At 48.7% G+C, this 6,681-nt stretch overlaps 1 pseudogene; it reads right to left on the bottom strand.

Moving 5' to 3' along the window:
* Window positions 1-2,571: 2,571 nt before the first annotated feature.
* On the bottom strand, window positions 2,572-5,569 carry LOC131274173 (myeloid cell surface antigen CD33-like; annotated as a pseudogene).
* Window positions 5,570-6,681: the final 1,112 nt, after the last annotated feature.

Below are 6,681 nucleotides of genomic sequence, written 5' to 3'. Positions count from 1 at the left end.
CTCATGAACAAAGTGGCCATGGAGGTGGGGATGGAGGTTATGCATGGGCTTGGCAACACAGACTTCCCCTTACCAAGGATGACTTGGCTACAGCCACTGCTGAGTGCCCAGTCTGCCAGCAGCAGAGACCCACACTCAGCCTCCCATATGGCACCATTCCTTGAGGTGACCAGCCTGCTACCTGTTGGCCAATTGACTACATTGGACCTCTTCCACAATGGAAGGGGCAGCAATTTGTTTTAACTGGAATAGACACATACTCTGGATATGCGTTTGCATTTCCTGTATGCAATGCTTCTTCTAAACTACCATCTGTGGACTTACCGGGTATCTTTATTTGCCACCATGGCATTCCACACCGCATTGCTTCTGATCAAGGAGTGCATTTCACAGCAAATGATGTGCAGGAATGGGCACATGCTCATGGAATTCACTGGTCTTACCATGTTTCCCATCACCTTGAAGCAGCTGGATTGATAGAACTGTGAAATGGCCTTTTGAAGACTCAATTACAGCACCAACTAGGTGGCAATACTTGCAGGGCTGGGGCAATGTTCTCCAGGAGGCTGTGTATGCTTTAAGTCAGTGTTCACTCAATGGTCCTATTTCTCCCATAACCAGAATGCATGGGTCCAGGAATCAAGGGGTGGAAATGGGAGTAGCACCACTCACTATTACCCCTAGTGACCCACTAAGAAAAGTTTTGTTTGCTGTCCCTGCAACCTCAAACTAAAACCTACAGGTTTTAGTCCCAAAAGGAGGAGTGCTGTCACCAGGGAACACAACGTTTCCACTGAACTGGAAATTAAAACTGCCACCTGGCCACTTTGGACTCCTCTTACCTCTGAATCAACAGTAAAAGAAGGGAATTACTGTCCTGGCTGGGGTGACTGATCCTGACTATCAAGGGGAAAAAGGACTGCATTTGCATAATGGGGGTAAAGAAGCGTTTGCCTGGAATACAGGAGATCCTCAAGGGCATTTCTTAGTACCGCCATGTCCTATGATTAAAGTCAATGGAAAACTGCAACAACCCAATCCAAGCAGGACTAATACTGGCCCAGAATCTTCAGGAATGAAATTTTGGGTCACCCCACCAGGCAAAGAACTATGGCCAGCTGAAGTGCTTGCTGAGGGTAATGGAAACATTGAATGGGTAGTAGAAGAAGAAATTGATAAATATGAATTTTGACCATGTGACCAGTTAAAGAAAAGAGGCCTATAAAGGGTCATGAATCTTCCTTGTTTCATTATGATGATAGTAAATGTGCACAAAAAGAATTTCTTTGTCTTCTTCCCCAAATTTCCCCTTATTATATAACAAGTTGTGTCCATTTCATGTTATAATATTTGAGGATGTCAAATTTGAGAGTGAACATTACTCAAGAACCTGCACCCTATTCTGTATGGGATTAATGATTTTCCGGTTGTGTGCAGGAGAGTTGAACATTGTTAGGTGGAAATATATATGTATGCATGTCTGGTTTTGCTTTTTTTTCTTAAAGACTAAGTATAGTTTCAGGTAATGTGGATGGTTGGTGAGTTGACAAGTGGTGGACTGTGCTGGTTAGGTATTCTGTCAACTCGGCCAGGTAATTGTGCCCAGTTATTTGGCCAAGCAAGCACTTGTCTAACTGTAATGCAAGGGCATTGATTGACTTTAGTCACCATTGACTTTACTGCAGTGGTAAATCATAGATAGCCAATTATAATTACATCAGTCAGGGAGATTGCCATCAACAGTGAGTGATGCCTAACACAATCAGTTGAATCCCTTAAAAGGGGAAGTGGTTCTAGTTTTGAGAGAGAATTCCCAGCTCTTCTTTGGACTGCCAGTATCTCCCAAAACTTGTCAATAATCTTCAATGAACTTTCATTGGAGCTCGTGGTTGCAACCTGCCTGCAGACCTGCAGAACCTGGACTTGTGCATCCCCATGGCTGTGTGAGAGATTCTGATAAATCTCCTACTGTTGACAGATATCTCTTGTTGATTCTGTTTCCCTAGAGAACCCTGACTAATACACTATCTGCTTTCTGTGTCCATTCACTGTGTGCTCTTCTGTGTCTGCTTGTCTTCTCTTTAGGTGGCACTGGGACCCGATCCTGGGACCTTCTGGAGTGGGAGAGTGGTGCTCAATCTCTTGTGCTACCTCAGCTCCCTGGTCTGATACATCTCTTATTTTCTCCCTATGTGTCTCTTTTGTTGCATCATATTGCTGTGTCAGGTCTCTGCTCAGGCCAACACTCCAGCACTCCATGTGAATCAGCACTCCACATGGCCAGTTCTCCGCTTGGGCCAACACGCCTTATGGGCCAGGTTGCCTTCACCAGGAGGCTCCCGGAATCAAACCCTGGACCTCTCATATAGTATACAGGAGCCCAGTTACTTGAGCCACATCCACTTCACCTGATACTCTTTGATGTATTAAATTTCATTGAAAGGCCTTTGATTAAATTACCTGCTAAGATTGCTGTAGTGCTTTTTATTGGACTCTATCATTGAGGTGTGACTCAGATTGAGTCTCTGCCCTCTTGCTGGGTCTGATATAAATGGAAACACAAAGAAAGACTCACTGGACAAACACAGGAAGAGAGAGCTTCATCATTTTTGATCCTGCCATGTGACAGAAAGGAGAAGGGCCAAACAGCTCAGGCCCATGGAGAGGTGAGCCATGTCCCTGATAGCTTATACCTGAATTTGGAAAGAAAGCTGAGCAGCTGAGCCTGAAAGAGGATGCCTGACGGGTAAGGAGAAACCTGGGCAGAGATGGCCTGCCATCTTGCTTCACCACGTAGCAACACACCAGGATCAACAGTAACTGATTTTGGTGAGAAAACATCTCTAATGGTGCCTCAATTTAGACTTTTCATGACCTTGGAATTGTAAGCTTTTACCCCAAATAAGTCCCCTTTATAAAAGCCACCAAAAAAAAAAAAAAAAAAAAGAAGAAGAAGAAGAAGAAGAAGAAAAAATAAAAAAAGAAAAAAACCCAACCAAAATTTTAAAAAAAGCAAACAGAGGGAAGCAGATGTGGCTCAACCAGCTAGGTACCCACCTACCATGTTGGAGATTCTAGGCCCGGTCCCAGTGCTTCCTAAAAGAAGACAGACTCTGCCCCAGCTGTAAGGAGCAGATGCAACAAGCCAGCAGATGCTGCAGCCCTTGGGGACCAGATGTGGCTCAGGCCATTGGGCACTTGCCTCTCACGTGGGAGTTCCCAGGTTAGGTTCCCACTGACTCCTGGAGAAGGTGAGCAAACAATGAGCAGACAGAGGACAGAACCACCTGGGGGAGGGGGACGATGGCAGGAATAAAGTAAATAAATCTTTAAAAATAAAAAGTGAACAGATTTCTGGTACTTTACATTAGCAGCCCTTTGGCAAATGAAACACTGATTCAATCTTTTTACTTCCTACATAAATCATTAAGATTTTCTATTTCTTTTTTTTTAAATTAAAAAAAAATTTAAATTTCTCTCCCCCCCTTCCTCTCCTTCCCCCATTGTCTGCTTTCTGTGTCCATTCACTATATGTTCTTCTGTGTCTGCTTGTATTCTTGTCAGCAGCACTGGGGATCTGTGTTTCTTTTTGTTGTGTCATCTTGCTGCATCAGCTCTCTGTGTGTAAGGTACCACTCCTGGGCAGGCTGTGCTTTTACTTTTTGCATGGGGTGGCTCTCCTTGCAGGGCGCACTCCTTGTGCGAGGGGCTCCCCTATGCTGGGGACACCCCTGTGTGGCACAGCACTCCTTTTGCACATCAGCACTGCATGAGGGCCACTAGAGGTGGAGTGCCAACCAGGAGTTAACAGTGGTCCTGCAATAACCCTGCCCGTGGAGGGGAGCAGCACTGAGAGGAGAGAGGGGGAAGAGTCATAGGGCTTCGTTATGTTAAACCTTAAAAACGTTCCTGTAGGGAAGCGGACTTGGCCCAGTGGATAGGGCATCTGCCTACCGCATGTGAGGTCCGCGGTTCAATCCCGGGCAACCTTGACCCGTGTGGAGCTGGCCGATGTGCAGTGTTGATGCACGCAAGGAGTGCCCTGCCATGCAGGTGTGTCCCCCGCGTAAGGGAGTCCCACAGGCAAGGAGTGCACCCCGTAAAGAGAGCCGCCCAGTGCGAAAGAAAGTGCAGCCTGCCCAGGAATGGTGCCACACACACGGAGAGGTGACACAACATGATGATGCAACAAAAAGAAACACAGTTTGCCCATGCCTCTGATAAGCATAGAAGTGGTCACAGAAGAACACACAGCAAATGGACACAGAGACCAGACAACTGGGGGTGGGGGGAGAAGGGGAGAGAAATAAATAAATATATAAATCCTTAAAAAAAAGTTCCTGTAGGTGAGCTCTGAGCGGAGGCTCCACTCCCTTCCCAGCCGCCAAGAAGCAAGTTCCTCCCTCACCTGTGCTGCTTCCCCAGAAGAGGCTGATGGTCATGTTCTGTGGAGCATCTGGAATGGAAAGAAGCAACGGGTGATAATGAGCAAGATGGTGGGGTCTGAGCGTTCTTTTCACCTTGACCCAGCCGTGGAAGGACACCCCCCATATCCCCAGGCCTTGCCCCCTATCCCAGCACGCCCCTGCCTCAGGGACCCAGTGTCCCGGCCCAGCACTCACAGGTGATGTTGAGGTAGATGGTCCTCTCCACAGTCACTGCAGCTCCAGGGAAGGCCACCTGGCAGGTGAGGCTGGTACCGTGGTCCTAGGGCCGTGGAGTGAGTGTGAGCACAGAGGAGAGGTGGGCTCTGGGGTCCAGGTGGTGAGGGCAGCCCTAGTCCAGGAGAAGGTGGGGGGTGTCCCCCGCTCACAGGCCCAGGGCACGGTGCAGGTTATGTTCCTGGGGTGGCCAGATTCTAGGGTCCCCTGGATGTGGATGTCGGGTGTATTTGTCAGGGCTTGAGAGGAGAGAGAGAGGCCTGGGCCCTGGAGTGGGGATCCTGAGTGTGCCCCTGGGCACAGCCTCTGCCTCGGACATGCCGTCTGCTCCCAGCCAGCCCCTCTGTCCTGTCCCCCTGGGCCTCTCCCAGGACGAGGTGCAGGGGCCCCAGGATCCACTCCCATGTCCTCTTCTTGGCCTGTTCCTTACCTGTCACATGCACAGAGAGCTTATATGATACGTAAGTCAGTTTCAAATCTCCCCTCTGCACCCTAAAGGCGTACGTCCCGGTGTCTCCCCTCCGTGTGTCTTTGATGGCCAGGGAGTAGTTGTCAGTCCTGGGGTCCCCGAGGAGGTTGAATCAGCCCTGGGTCTCCTCCTGCTGTTTTCTATTTGGATTGTTTGTGGCCACTGGAGGACCACGGATATAATCGGTTCACTCCCTTAACCAGTAGCCGAGAGCTGGGTCAGAGTCAGTGTGGTGAAATGAAGGGTAGAAGAATTTGCAGGGCATGACGACACACAGGCCCTCCTGCACCTCCACTGACCTCTACACTTGCAGCCAGAATCTCGAATCCTGAGTCAGGGACCTGTGGAAACCAGGTCAGTGCAGCTCCAGACCAGCACCCCCTGCCCCCCCTCCCCAGGGGCACTCACCTGCCCACAGCAGAGACACCAGCAGCAGCATCTCTGAGGAGGGGGACCCGGGGCTGCCTCTGACTGAGATGAGCAGCGGAAGGCAAGTGAATGGGGAGGGATGGCGGGGGTCACCCTGGAAGCTGGTGAGAAGCATGAGACCACGGAGTTCACAAAAGAGGAACTTTAGCTTAAAGGCACTAGGAGCTTGACCCTCTTTGCTCAGAGAGCATGGAAATCTCAAGGCCAGGGACCCCAGAAACCTGCCCAAGGGGGATAGCAGGAAGGACAGAGCCCTGCGTCCTGCCTCCCAGACTCCAGTGCTGCCCAGTCTCCAGTTCTTGTGCCCAGGGACCTCCAGGACATCCAAGATGCACTGCATGTGTTCTCCCAGTCAAGGGGCTCTTCTGTGCACTGTTTTCCACCAGGGAGCTCATCCACTCCTGGTCTGTGCCAAGAGGGTCACAGCCTCATCTAGAGCCATGGGGTGGAGAGATTGGCCAGCGGTGAAATTCTTTATGGTCTTGTGAGTGTCTGGGGCGTAGTAAATGAAAGGCAACCTAAGTAAAGTAGAGAGGTATCCATCCACCCACCCATCCATCCATCCATTCATCCATCCATCCATCCATCCATCCATCCATCCATCCATCCATCCATCCATCCATGTGAACATTTATGCATTCTGATGGCTGGAGACAAGAAGAGTTATGACCTGCCTGGTCCATAACCTTGAGATTTTCCTTCTCCAGCTACATCACATCCTCACCAATTGTGGGCTTTTAAAAAATGTGAGATTGGAATTTTTTCCCTGGTAGCCAGGATGCTGATTTGCAAAGCTTTAAAGACATCTCCAGAATAAGAAACTTGCAACATCTTTTCATGTAAAACAAAAGGAGAACACAGTGGAGAATAAGAAGCTGTGAATCAGTGGAGAAGGAACTTCTTCACCATAAGGGCTGTCTGCAGTTCAGTGCAGTGAGGGCTTGCATGGTTTCCTTATGCCCACATCATATAGGCCAGCATTGATGTTTATCAAAACACCTGTTTTTCAGAGCTAAATGAGATTCAAAAATATATTCTCAGAAAACCTGAATATATGGATAAAATTAAAATTTTAGTCTCAGATTACATGGTTTTCCTGCTTGCTCTATGTAGCATGTATAT

This window comes from Dasypus novemcinctus, chromosome 18 (genome assembly GCF_030445035.2).
Source record: "Dasypus novemcinctus isolate mDasNov1 chromosome 18, mDasNov1.1.hap2, whole genome shotgun sequence".
Classification (NCBI taxonomy): domain Eukaryota; kingdom Metazoa; phylum Chordata; class Mammalia; order Cingulata; family Dasypodidae; genus Dasypus; species Dasypus novemcinctus.
This window is presented reverse-complemented; position numbering and strand designations above follow the sequence as displayed.